A 13,771-nucleotide genomic window follows, 5' to 3' on the forward strand; every position below is an offset into this window, starting at 1 on the left:
GTTCTTTTACTGCTCTGATTTTTTCATTTTTTTGACAGGTAAGTCACACCCTCATGGAACATCAGCTCAAGACACCATCATGCGACACTCTGAAGAAGGCGAAAGACTCGCCGAAACATGTCAGGTAAAAAATTAACCTAAAACATAATTGTCTGCTTTTAATGAATCAGTGAAATATCAATAATAAGAAGACAAAATGAACCTAATACAAATAAATGAATGCTTAATAACTCCCCTGCACATGCTCCTAAAAATCCAAACCTTCACCTGTAAATAAAACGTCCCGACCTGAAGACATCTTAATGTTATTATTTTGTTATACACACAGTGCCGCCAAGTGGAATCAAAAATGTGTTTTTATTTTAATTTTCACGTACTGCACGGTGCCCTTTTGACGAATCCGACTGAAAATTAGTCAGAAAAGACTCAAGACAATGATCTTACTCTCTGCCGAATTTTGTGACGTTTTGGCAAAAGGCGTGGCTATTAAGGTGCTGAAAAGTCCGATTGTACTCTGTGGCAACAAAAGCTCCGGCAACATGACTCAGATGATCCTATCTTCTCGAAGTTGTACACATTTGAGGATACTTCAGCCCTGAAGACATCTACCAACTTATTTTACATCGTAGTAGTAGCGCCACCAACTGGTAAAAGCTAATACAAGTTATTTTCTTGGATGTTTTTCTCCGTGCAACTCAACAAGGTCGCCCTCATATATGCTCGGATGACTGTTTCGGCCATGAGGATGTCACAATACGAAATTCGTCCTTTTTCGTGAAAAGTTGTGGGAGTGGCATTGCACTGTTCGGCAATAAAACAAAGCTGATTATGAGGTTCTAAATATGAACGACAACTCGTAAAACTTTACACACACATCAGGCCGAGCAAATTTATCAATATTTTATACGTTAGTTGTGCAGCTTTTTTGAAATGGCTCGCCATGGCCCTCGAGAAATGTTAAAAAAAAGCAGCTCTGGTTGAGTGTTTCACCTCGCTTTTTGTCAATTTTATGGAGTACAGTGAACCCTCGGTTATCGCGGTTAATGGGGACCGAGACCACCCGCGAAAACTGAAAATCCGCGAAGTAGCGGCGCACCTTCAAAAATGCTTAAAAAAAATATACAATATATATAATAAATATATATATATATATATATATACGGGGAGAGAGAGAGTGAAATTCATGTAATAACAAAAAAAACAAATTATTATTAAAACGTATTATTTTTTTATTCCCCAGCCATTCTTTTTGTATTTATTTAATTACTCCGACTTTTACCTGCTGGTACGCCGTCCGGTGTGCCCTGTGAAATGAAAGGTAGCATTCTTTATTTATTTATTCATTTATTCATTCATAACTGACAGCCTCGCGCTCCGCTCGTGCCCGGGCAGAAGAGGTGCTCCAATTCGGCTTAACTGTGACACACGCCCGCCCTCCTCCCCCGGAGCTTCCATTCGGTTAAACTTAGGGGCCGCTTGGCACCGCCGTGCCCGGGGAAGGTGCTCCTCTTCGGCTTACTGTGACGCGAGCATGCCCTCCTCCTCCGGAGCTTCCATTCGGTTAAACTTAGGGGCCGCTTGGAACCGCCCGTGCCCGGGGAAGGTGCTCCTCTTCGGCTTACTGTGACGCGAGCATGCCCTCCTCCTCCGGAGCTTCCATTCGGTTAAACTTAGGGGCCGCTTGGAACCGCCCGTGCCCGAGGAAGGTGCTCCTCTTCGGCTTACTGTGACGCGAACATGCCCTCCTCCTCCGGAGCTTCCATTCGGTTAAACTTAGGGGCCGCTTGGCACCGCCCGTGCCCGGGGAAGGTGCTCCTCTACGGCTTAACTGCCACACACGCCGGCCGGAGCTCTGGTACGGTCCGAACCGCGCGAAACGTCGCCACCGATCGTGTCCGGGGGAACGTGCTCTTCTTCGTCCACTCTCCTCTTCGCCCACGCTCTTCTTCGGCGCACGCCGGCCGTCTAACCGCTCCAGCGCCCCGTCGTGCCGCTTGGCGAAACTACAATGCCCCCGAATATTTTTTAGACCCGCGAAGCACTGAACCCGCGACAGGTGAACCACGAAGTAGCGAGGGTTCACTGTATGTATAAGACCAAGACCTACAAAAAAGTCTCTTGGAGCAATGAGCTAGGTTTTACAGGAAGTCGGCCATTTTGAATTTACTTAAAAGGGGGCGGGTCACCACAATGGACTTTGTGTAGAAATTATTATTGGGGCCCGAGCAGCGACCGCGGCGAGGTCCCTATTGTTTTTGTAGAAAATATTATTACTTTTATTATTATTATTATTAGGGCCTGAGCAGCGACCGCTGCGAAGTCCCTATTGTTTTTGTAGAAATTATTATTATTATTATTTTTCCGATTGTTCGATCGCATTTTTGACCCCCGAAACATGCACAAAAACTCACCAAACTTGGCAGTCTCATCGGGCATGGCGAAAAATTTTATATTTTTTAACGTCTAATATGAACAGGAAGTGAGTTATGAATTTTTGAAAGTCCGACTTTTGCCCTTTTTTGCATGTTTACAGGGGTCATTCTTTTGCACCCTGATCCTAAAGGCTTCATCTGATTGCCTTAAAGTTCTGTCTGGAGCATCTTAAGACCTGGGACAAACACTGGGGCTAAAATTTTTTGTTTCCGAAATACTATATGACGGGGGCGGGGCTTCAAAGTTTTCACTTAAGATTTCCTTCGCCGCAATGGACAAAATGCTTAATAACTCTCCTGCACATGCTGCTAAAAATCCAAAACTTCACATGTACATAAAGAGTCGGTACCTGAAGACATCTATATGTTTATATTCAGTTATACACCTTGCGCCAATCAATATCAATTTTTACATTTTGACGTACTGCACGGTGCCCTTTTAACGAATCCGATTGAAAATTGGCTAGAAAAGACTCAAGACATTGATCTTACTCTATCCCTATTTTTATGACTTTCCTTCAAAGGGCGTGGCTATTACGGTGCCGCAGATTCTGATTATTCTCCGTGGCAACAAAAGTTCCTGCAAAATGATTCAGATGATCCATCTTCTGGAAATCTTTCACATTTGAGGATATTCAGGCCCTGAAGACGGCTGCCAACTTATTTTTGATCGCAGTGGTAGTGCCACCAACTGGTTAAAACAAATACAAATTATTTTTGTTGATGTTTTTCTCCGGGCAAGTGAACAAAATCTACCTTATATTTGCTCGGATGAGTGTTTAGGCCTTGAGCATGTCACAATACGAAAGTCTTTCGCCTTCTTCAGAGTGTCACATGATGCTGTCTTGTGACCCGTCTTTATCAGCTGATGTTCCATGAGGGCGTGACTTACCTGTCACAAGAATGAAGGCAAGTCACGCCCCCCGCTGTCCGTTCACTCCGCCAAGATGCTGGTCCAGGTGGTAGAGAGGATGAAGGCTCCCTTGTCTCTGTTCATGGTTTTTATGCCTCGCTTGCAGATCTCAATGGCCTCTCTGATCCAGCGCTGTTGTTTGTTCTCTTCTGTGCGGATGACCCTGCCCTTCTCCCGGTCCATGATGTGGTTTAACCTTTTGCAGTGGTCAGTGATTGCTGATTTGTAATGTTCATGTTGTGCTTGTTCTTTTACTGCTCTGATTTTTTTCATTTTTTTGACAGGTAAGTCACACCCTCATGGAACATCAGCTCAAGACACCATCATGCGACACTCTGAAGAAGGCGAAAGACTCGCCGAAACATGTCAGGTAAAAAATTAACCTAAAACATAATTGTCTGCTTTTAATGAATCAGTCAAATATCAATAATAAGAAGACAAAATGAACCTAATACAAATAAATGAATGCTTAATAACTCCCCTGCACATGCTCCTAAAAATCCAAACCTTCACCTGTAAATAAAACGTCCCGACCTGAAGACATCTTAATGTTATTATTTTGTTATACACACAGTGCCGCCAAGTGGAATCAAAAATTTGTTTTTATTTTAATTTTCACGTACTGCACGGTGCCCTTTTGACGAATCCGACTGAAAATGAGTCAGAAAAGACTCAAGACAATGATCTTACTCTCTGCCGAATTTTGTGACGTTTTGGCAAAAGGCGTGGCTATTAAGGTGTTGAAAAGTCTGATTGTACTCTGTGGCAACAAAAGCTCCGGCAACATGACTCAGATGATCCTATCTTCTCGAAGTTGTACACATTTGAGGATACTTCAGCCCTGAAGACATCTACCAACTTATTTTACATCGTAGTAGTAGCGCCACCAACTGGTAAAAGCTAATACAAGTTATTTTCTTGGATGTTTTTCTCCGTGCAACTCAACAAGGTCGCCCTCATATATGCTCGGATGACTGTTTCGGCCATGAGGATGTCACAATACGAAATTCGTCCTTTTTCATGAAAAGTTGTGGGAGTGGCATTGCACTGTTCGTCAATAAAACAAAGCTGATTATGAGGTTCTAAATATGAACGACAACTCGTAAAACTTTACACACACATCAGGCCGAGCAAATTTATCAATATTTTATACGTTAGTTGTGCAGCTTTTTTGAAATGGCTCGCCATGGCCCTCGAGAAATGTTAAAAAAAGCAGCTCTGGTTGAGTGTTTCACCTCGCTTTTTGTAAATTTTATGGAGTACAGTGAACCCTCGGTTATCGCGGTTAACGGGGACCGAGACCACCCGCGAAAACTGAAAATCCGCGAAGTAGCGGCGCACCTTCAAAAATGCTTAAAAAAAATATACAATATATATAATAAATATATATATATATATATATATATATACGGGGAGAGAGAGAGTGAAATTCATGTTATAACAAAAAAACCAAATTATTATTAAAACGTATTATTTTTTTATTCCCCAGCCATTCTTTTTGTATTTATTTAATTACTCCGACTTTTACCTGCTGGTACGCCGTCCGGTGTGCCCTGTGAAATGAAAGGTGGCATTCTTTATTTATTTATTCATTTATTCATTCATAACTGACAGCCTCGCGCTCCGCTCGTGCCCGGGCAGAAGAGGTGCTCCAATTTGGCTTAACTGTGACACACGCCCGCCCTCCTCCCCCGGAGCTTCCATTCGGTTAAACTTAGGGGCCGCTTGGCACCGCCCGTGCCCGGGGAAGGTGCTCCTCTTCGGCTTACTGTGACGCGAGCATGCCCTCCTCCTGCGGAGCTTCCATTCGGTTAAACTTAGGGGCCGCTTGGAACCGCCCGTGCCCGGGGAAGGTGCTCCTCTTCGGCTTACTGTGACGCGAGCATGCCCTCCTCCTCCGGAGCTTCCATTCGGTTAAACTTAGGGGCCGCTTGGCACCGCCCGTGCCCGGGGAAGGTGCTCCTCTACGGCTTAACTGCCACGCACGCCGGCCGGAGCTCTGGTACGGTCCGAACCGCGCGAAACGTCGCCACCGATCGTGTCCGGGGGAACGTGCTCTTCTTCGTCCACTCTCCTCTTCGCCCACGCTCTTCTTCGGCGCACGCCGGCCGTCTAACCGCTCCAGCGCCCCGTCGTGACGCTCGGCGAAACTACAATGCCCCCGAATATTTTTTAGACCCGCGAAGCACTGAACCCGCGAAAGGTGAACCGCGAAGTAGCGAGGGTTCACTGTATGTATAAGACCAAGACCTACAAAAAAGTCTCTTGGAGCAATGAGCTAGGTTTTACAGGAAGTCGGCCATTTTGAATTTACTTAAAAGGGGGCGGGTCACCACAATGGACTTTGTGTAGAAATTATTATTGGGGCCCGAGCAGCGACCGCGGCGAGGTCCCTATTGTTTTTGTAGAAAATATTATTACTTTTATTATTATTATTATTAGGGCCTGAGCAGCGACCGCTGCGAAGTCCCTATTGTTTTTGTAGAAATTATTATTATTATTATTTTTCCGATTGTTCGATCGCATTTTTGACCCCCGAAACATGCACAAAAACTCACCAAACTTGGCAGTCTCATCGGGCATGGCGAAAAATTTGATATTTTAACGTCTAATATGAACAGGAAGTGAGTTATGAATTTTTGAAAGTCCGACTTTTGCCCTTTTTTGCATGTTTACAGGGGTCATTCTTTTGCACCCTGATCCTAAAGGCTTCATCTGATTGCCTTAAAATTCTGTCTGTAGCATCTGAAGACCTGGGACAAACACTGGGGCTAAAATTTTTTGTTTCCGAAATACTATATGACGGGGGCGGGGCTTCAAAGTTTTCACTTAAGATTTCCTTCGCCGCAATGGACAAAATGCTTAATAACTCTCCTGCACATGCTGCTAAAAATCCAAAACTTCACATGTACATAAAAAGTCTGTACCTGAAGACATCTATATGTTTATATTCAGTTATACACCTTGCGCCAATCAATATCATTTTTTACATTTTGACTTACTGCACGGTGCCCTTTTAACGAATCTGATTGAAAATTGGCTAGAAAAGACTCAAGACATTGATCTTACTCTATCCCTATTTTTGTGACTTTCCTTCGAAGGGCGTGGCTATTACGGTGCCGCAGAGTCTGATTATTCTCCGTGGCAACAAAAGTTCCTGCAAAATGATTCAGATGATCCATCTTCTCGAAATTTTTCACATTTGAGGATATTCAGGCCCTGAAGACGGCTGCCAACTTATTTTTGATCGCAGTGGTAGCGCCACCAACTGGTTAAAACAAATACAAATTATTTTCGTTGATGTTTTTCTCCGGGCAGGTGAACAAAATCTACCTTATATTTGCTCGGATGAGTGTTTAGGCCTTGAGCATGTCACAATACGAAAGTCTTTCGCCTTCTTCAGAGTGTCACATGATGCTGTCTTGTGACCCGTCTTTATCAGCTGATGTTCCATGAGGGCGTGACTTACCTGTCACAAGAATGAAGGCAAGTCACGCCCCCGCTGTCCGTTCACTCCGCCAAGATGCTGGTCCAGGTGGTAGAGAGGATGAAGGCTCCCTTGTCTCTGTTCATGGTTTTTATGCCTCGCTTGCAGATCTCAATGGCCTCTCTGATCCAGCGCTGTTGTTTGTTCTCTTCTGTGCGGATGACCCTGCCCTTCTCCCGGTCCATGATGTAGTTTTCCCTTTTGCAGTGGTCAGTGATTGCTGATTTGTAATGTTCATGTTGTGCTTGTTCTTTTACTGCTCTGATTTTTTTCAGTGTTTTGACAGGTAAGTCACACCCTCATGGAACATCAGCTCAAGACACCATCATGCGACACTCTGAAGAAGGCGAAAGACTCGCCGAAAGATGTCAGGTAAAAAATTTACCTAAAACATAATTGTCTGCTTTTAATGAATCAGTCAAATATCAATAATAAGAAGACAAAATGAACCTAATACAAATAAATGAATGCTTAATAACTCCCCTGCACATGCTCCTAAAAATCCAAACCTTCACCTGTAAATAAAACGTCCCGACCTGAAGACATCGTAATGTTATTATTTTGTTATACACACAGTGCCGCCAAGTGGAATCAAAAATTAGTTTTTATTTTAATTTTCACGTACTGCACGGTGCCCTTTTGACGAATCCGACTGAAAATTAGTCAGAAAAGACTCAAGACAATGATCTTACTCTCTGCCGAATTTTGTGACGTTTTGGCAAAAGGCGTGGCTATTAAGGTGCTGAAAAGTCCGATTGTACTCTGTGGCAACAAAAGCTCCGGCAACATGACTCAGATGATCCTATCTTCTCGAAGTTGTACACATTTGAGGATACTTCAGCCCTGAAGACATCTACCAACTTATTTTACATCGTAGTAGTAGCGCCACCAACTGGTAAAAGCTAATACAAGTTATTTTCTTGGATGTTTTTCTACGTGCAACTCAACAAGGTCGCCCTCATATATGCTCGGATGACTGTTTCGGCCATGAGGATGTCACAATACGAAATTCGTCCTTTTTCGTGAAAAGTTGTGGGAGTGGCATTGCACTGTTCGGCAATAAAACAAAGCTGATTATGAGGTTCTAAATATGAACGACAACTCGTAAAACTTTACACACACATCAGGCCGAGCAAATTTATCAATATTTTATACGTTAGTTGTGCAGCTTTTTTGAAATGGCTCGCCATGGCCCTCGAGAAATGTTAAAAAAAGCAGCTCTGGTTGAGTGTTTCACCTCGCTTTTTGTAAATTTTATGGAGTACAGTGAACCCTCGGTTATCGCGGTTAATGGGGACCGAGACCACCCGCGAAAACTGAAAATCCGCGAAGTAGCGGCGCACCTTCAAAAATGCTTAAAAAAAATATACAATATATATAATAAATATATATATATATATATATATATACGGGGAGAGAGAGAGTGAAATTCATGTTATAACAAAAAAACCTAATTATTATTAAAACGTATTATTTTTTTATTCCCCAGCCATTCTTTTTGTATTTATTTAATTACTCCGACTTTTACCTGCTGGTACGCCGTCCGGTGTGCCCTGTGAAATGAAAGGTGGCATTCTTTATTTATTTATTCATTTATTCATTCATAACTGACAGCCTCGCGCTCCGCTCGTGCCCGGGCAGAAGAGGTGCTCCAATTTGGCTTAACTGTGACACACGCCCGCCCTCCTCCCCCGGAGCTTCCATTCGGTTAAACTTAGGGGCCGCTTGGCACCGCCCGTGCCCGGGGAAGGTGCTCCTCTTCGGCTTACTGTGACGCGAGCATGCCCTCCTCCTCCGGAGCTTCCATTCGGTTAAACTTAGGGGCCGCTTGGAACCGCCCGTGCCCGGGGAAGGTGCTCCTCTACGGCTTAACTGCCACGCACGCTGGCCGGAGCTCTGGTACGGTCCGAACCACGCGAAACGTCGCCACCGATCGTGTCCGGGGGAACGTGCTCTTCTTCGTCCACTCTCCTCTTCGCCCACGCTCTTCTTCGGCGCACGCCGGCCGTCTAACCGCTCCAGCGCCCCGTTGTGTCGCTCGGCGAAACTACAATGCCCCCGAATATTTTTTAGACCCGCGAAGCACTGAACCCGCGAAAGGTGAACCGCGAAGTAGCGAGGGTTCACTGTATGTATAAGACCAAGACCTACAAAATAGTCTCTTGGAGCAATGAGCTAGGTTTTACAGGAAGTCGGCCATTTTGAATTTACTTAAAAGGGGGCGGGTCACCACAATGGACTTTGTGTAGAAATTATTATTGGGGCCCGAGCAGCGACCGCGGCGAGGTCCCTATTGTTTTTGTAGAAATTGTTATTAGGGCCCGAGCTGCGACGGCTGCGAGGTCCCTATTGTTTTTGTAGAAAATATTATTACTTTTATTATTATTATTATTATTATTATTATTAGGGCCTGAGCAGCGACCACCTTGCACCACCCAGTGGTGACAAAAATTATAATTTTTTACATTTTGACGTACTGCACGGTGCCCTTTTAACGAATCTGATTGAAAATTGGCCAAAAATGACTTTAGACATTGATCTTGTTGAATCCTTTTGGGCAATTTATCGATACTCATAGTGGTGTCTTTGAAAAAGGTACCGATGACGCGCTGGTCCAATGATCAGCATCTCGGTTTTATCTGAGTTAAGACGCAAAAAATTGAAAGACATTCATAGTTTAATTTCGGCAAGGCATGCCTCTAATTTATAGCAATCACACGGATTCGTTATATCCAACGGCATGTATAATTGCGTATCATCAGCATAACAATGAAAACTAATGTTATATTTCCGTATAATATCACCAAGCGGTAGCATCTAGTACCAATCCCTGCGGAACTCCGCGTGTGATCTTACAAAGATCAGAAGTCGCATTGCCATGAATTACACGGTGCCTCCTCTCCGACAGATACGAATTAAACCAAGAAAGCGCTGAACCTGAAATGCCAACACAAGTTTCAAGGCGTTTTAATAATATGTTATGATCAAGTGTCAAAAGCGGCGCCAAGATCGAGTAAGAGTAATACAGTGAACCCTCGGTTATCGCGGTTAATGGGGACCGAGACCACCCGCGAAAACTGAAAATCCGCGAAGTAGCGGCGCACCTTCAAAAATGCTTAAATTATATATATATATATATATATATATATATATATACGGGTAGAGAGAGAGAGAGTGAAATTCATGTTATAACAAAAAAAAATTATTATTAAAACTTCTTATTTTTTTATTCCCCAGCCATTATTTTTGTATTTATTCAATTACTTATTTTTGTATTTATTTAATTACTTCGACTTTTAACTTCTGGTACGCCGTCCGGTGTGCCCTGTGAATGTTATGATCCTCCAGCAGAGCTGGAGGATTGAGCAGGACTCTCCAAACGCAGACACAAGTAGGATAACAATCCGACGCCAGGTAGTCAGTGTAGGTGGTAGTGAGTGTAATCAGTGAGTGAATGGGAATCCGGTGCGGGGCTGGTGGGCGCGTCTCGCAGCAGCTGACCGCATGGCGCGAGACGATCGCTGGAGGAACGCCCACACAGCTGAAAAAACAAAAACACACGCGGCATGACAGGCACGGATCATGCCAGTGAAATGAAAGGTGGCATTCTTCATTTATTTATTTATTCATTTATTCATTCATAACTGACAGCCTCGCGCTCCGCTCGTGCCCGGGGGGAAGAGGTGCTCCTCTTCGGCTTAACTGTGACGCGAGCATGCCCTCCTCCTCCGGAGCTTCCATTCGGTTAAATTTAGGGGCCGCTTGACACCGCCCGTGCCCGGGGAAGGTGCTCCTCTTCGGCTTAACTGTGACGCGAGCATGCCCTCCTCCTCCGTAGCTTCCATTCGGTAAAACCTGATTGGAAAGGTTCAAATTGATTATTACTAGTCATATATTCATTAAGTTTTTCAAGATTTTTGCAATAAACGGAAGATTTGAAACCGGTCTATAGTTGTTGAGACTCTCTGGGTCGAGGTTTGGTTGCTTAAGTAGCGGTCGCATAATGGCGGTCCTAAAGCTGCTGGTACTATACCCGTGGTAAGTGATAGATTAATAATATTTAAGACAGACGGTCCTAGGGTCATAAACAGTTCTTTAATTAGTTTGCCAGGAAGCGGATCGAGCACACAAGTTGTCGGTTTTGCCCCACTAACCAATTTTGTTTGGCTTTCAAGAGATACTTTTTTAAATTGAGATAAGGTTATCGGACAGTTATCAGCCCTAATGTCCCTATTAACACCATTTATGACGGAATTCAACGGAATTGTAAGAACAGTGTCTTTAATCTCATCACGAATACACTCAATCTTCTGAGTAAAGAATTGCATGAAATCGTGAGCTGAATAGGAAGAGCTATCCGAGGTTGGTTGCTGTTGCGTTAGCATTGCTACAGTAGCAAATAAATATTTAGGGTTGTTTTTATGTAAAACAATTAATCTAGAGTAATAATTAGTTTTGGCTAGATTGAGCGCTTCCTTGTATAAACTAGCGCACCATGCCTGACGGAAGACCTCCAGTTTGGTCGCACGCCATTTGCGCTCAAGCTTCCTACAAGAATCGTTTCAGTATGCGTGTTTCCTCATAAAACCACGGAGTCAGCCTCTTTGGACAAGTTTTAGTTTTTAAAGGTGCGACGGAGTCAGGCGCATTTAACAGAGCGACATTAAAGTTGTTTGTAAGATCATCAATCGTACCAATATAATTAGGAAACGAATCGGTTACTAAAGGGAGTAGCTCAGAGAGCGCAGCGGTGGTTAAGGAGCTAATGTTGCGGCTGCTATAGCTTTGATCATGGTCAGAACGATGGCAATGCGCCAAGACTTCAAATTTGATTAAGTAATGGTCAGCTATAGCACTAGTATATGGTAATACAATTATTTTTGAGGATGCTAAGCCCCGGGTTAATACCAAATCTAACGTGTTACCATTTATATGCGTTGCTTCATCTATTATTTGCATGAAACCAAACATATCAATTATTGTCCGAAACGCCACGGTAAGTGGTTCCGACGGGAGATTCATATGAATGTTGAAGTCGCCCATGATATATTATCCGCATGAGTTACCAAATCAGCCACAAATTCAGAAAATTCATCTAAAAAGCCTGAGTAAGAGCCAGGGGGACGGTAAAAAACGGCAAGATAAAACGGCAGTGCGGCCGTGGATCGCATAATGAGAACTTCAAATGTTTTGAAGGAATTGCTAGGACGAGGACTAAGTTTTAGATTAAATTCGGAAATGAGGGCTACACCCCCATCTTTCTCATCATTGCCTCTCGCAGGCAAGGGGCCAGAGACAATTACTCGACTCAGACTCATCTTTCTGGCGAGATCACAAGTCCTTGCTATGTTTTTTCTTTGTGATCTCTGATTGCTTCATCCTAGTTGTTGGAGCAGTTTTCTTTTGAGTAATGCAGTATGGCAACACCACCACTAGGGCAATTGATGACGTCAGCACTGGTTGCGTTCATCCATAAATAACAAATGCAGGACAGGTGGGGGAACGCTGGTCGGATACCGTTTTTCAACCGCACTTACTCAAGACGCATTATTTATGTACAAACTGGAAGATAGAAGATAGTATATTGTATTGATTACCGCATATGCGCGGATGTTTTTGATTTGAAGTTTGGAAGACCGTAGCCATTGATTTATTTATTTGATTTACTTGACTTCACGGCATGACATCTGGACTGAAATGACTACGATTAAGACTAACCCTTGACTGTTTGACGTGACATACATAACTACACATCAACATCAAGACCAGTGAAGCCGAGCGAACGTCAACGCAACTTCAACCCATGGTGAGTGAGTGCGCGTTAAAACTTTCTTTAGCCAGCGTATCATTGAAACGGCAGTAACACTAGTGTCATTGGAGCCGACGTGTATTACTATATCTGAATAGCTAGCGTTGTTTGCACTGCGCTGGTGTCTAGGTCTCTTGTGTGCTAGCTCCATAAGATTAGCTTCAATGTCGGGTGCTCTGGCCCCAGCAATACACATTCTGTGGTTGGATTTTCAAGCTTAATGTATCGAGTAATGGAGTCACCTTTCACTAAAGTGCGGGAGCCAGGAGACCGAGGTGGAATGGAACTGCTCTGTGTCTTAACAGGCTCAACGCGATTAGCAAGCCGTTTACGGCCAATGCTAACCGGTGCTGTCCGCCACATTTACGCTTACCACAGTACTCTGCTCTAGCTGGCGGACACGTCCCTCCAGCAGGGAGAGTCTTTCCATGAGAATGGTGCAAGTGTTGCATGTGGTGGTGCACGAAACCATAGTTGCGTTTTCACTTACTTTTGATACATTGTATCTGATAGTCCCTTGCAGACTAACCATGTGTTGCACGTCATCGCCCAAACAGACTCTATTGTGAGCTACTTCTAATAATTTATTGACGTCCTATTTTGTTCTTCCAAATGTAGCAACCGATAATAATGTGCCCTTTTAAAGTTTTGACGTTTGTTTGAATTCGCCCTTGCTTATTGACTCTGATATTAAGGTCCAATTGTGTCAGTGTATCACGGCCTAATAAGTAAAACGCACGTTCATGTAGAACTGCTTCTCCACTTGCTTTTTTTGTTTGTTTTTTACGTCACGTGATCCTCCGTTGCTTTCACGACTGGTCCTGACAAATCACAAATTTCTTATCAAACTTGATTCTGTCTGTGTAAATTGTAATCGGTTTTCCTGGGTGGTTGACGGCAGTTTCGAGCAAAGTGGCCATGTTTCCTACAGTTGTAGCAGACGTCGTCTTTTGTTGGCAGGTGTCCTCTTCCTCTTCCACGTCCTTGGTAGAAGATCGGTGCTGACGGGGTGGTCGTGAGGCCCGCAGCCCATTTACGCATATTATCTTGGATTGGTGTGATTGTTTGGCAGGCCGCTTTGCATTCATCTCTTGTGGCAGGCTTCCCAGGGCGCTGTTGTCCACTTGTTG

This window comes from Idiotropiscis lumnitzeri, unplaced genomic scaffold, assembly GCF_059441095.1.
Source record: "Idiotropiscis lumnitzeri isolate Australia: NSW breed Sydney's pygmy pipehorse unplaced genomic scaffold, RoL_Ilum_1.0 HiC_scaffold_49, whole genome shotgun sequence".
NCBI classification, from domain to species: Eukaryota; Metazoa; Chordata; class Actinopteri; order Syngnathiformes; family Syngnathidae; genus Idiotropiscis; species Idiotropiscis lumnitzeri.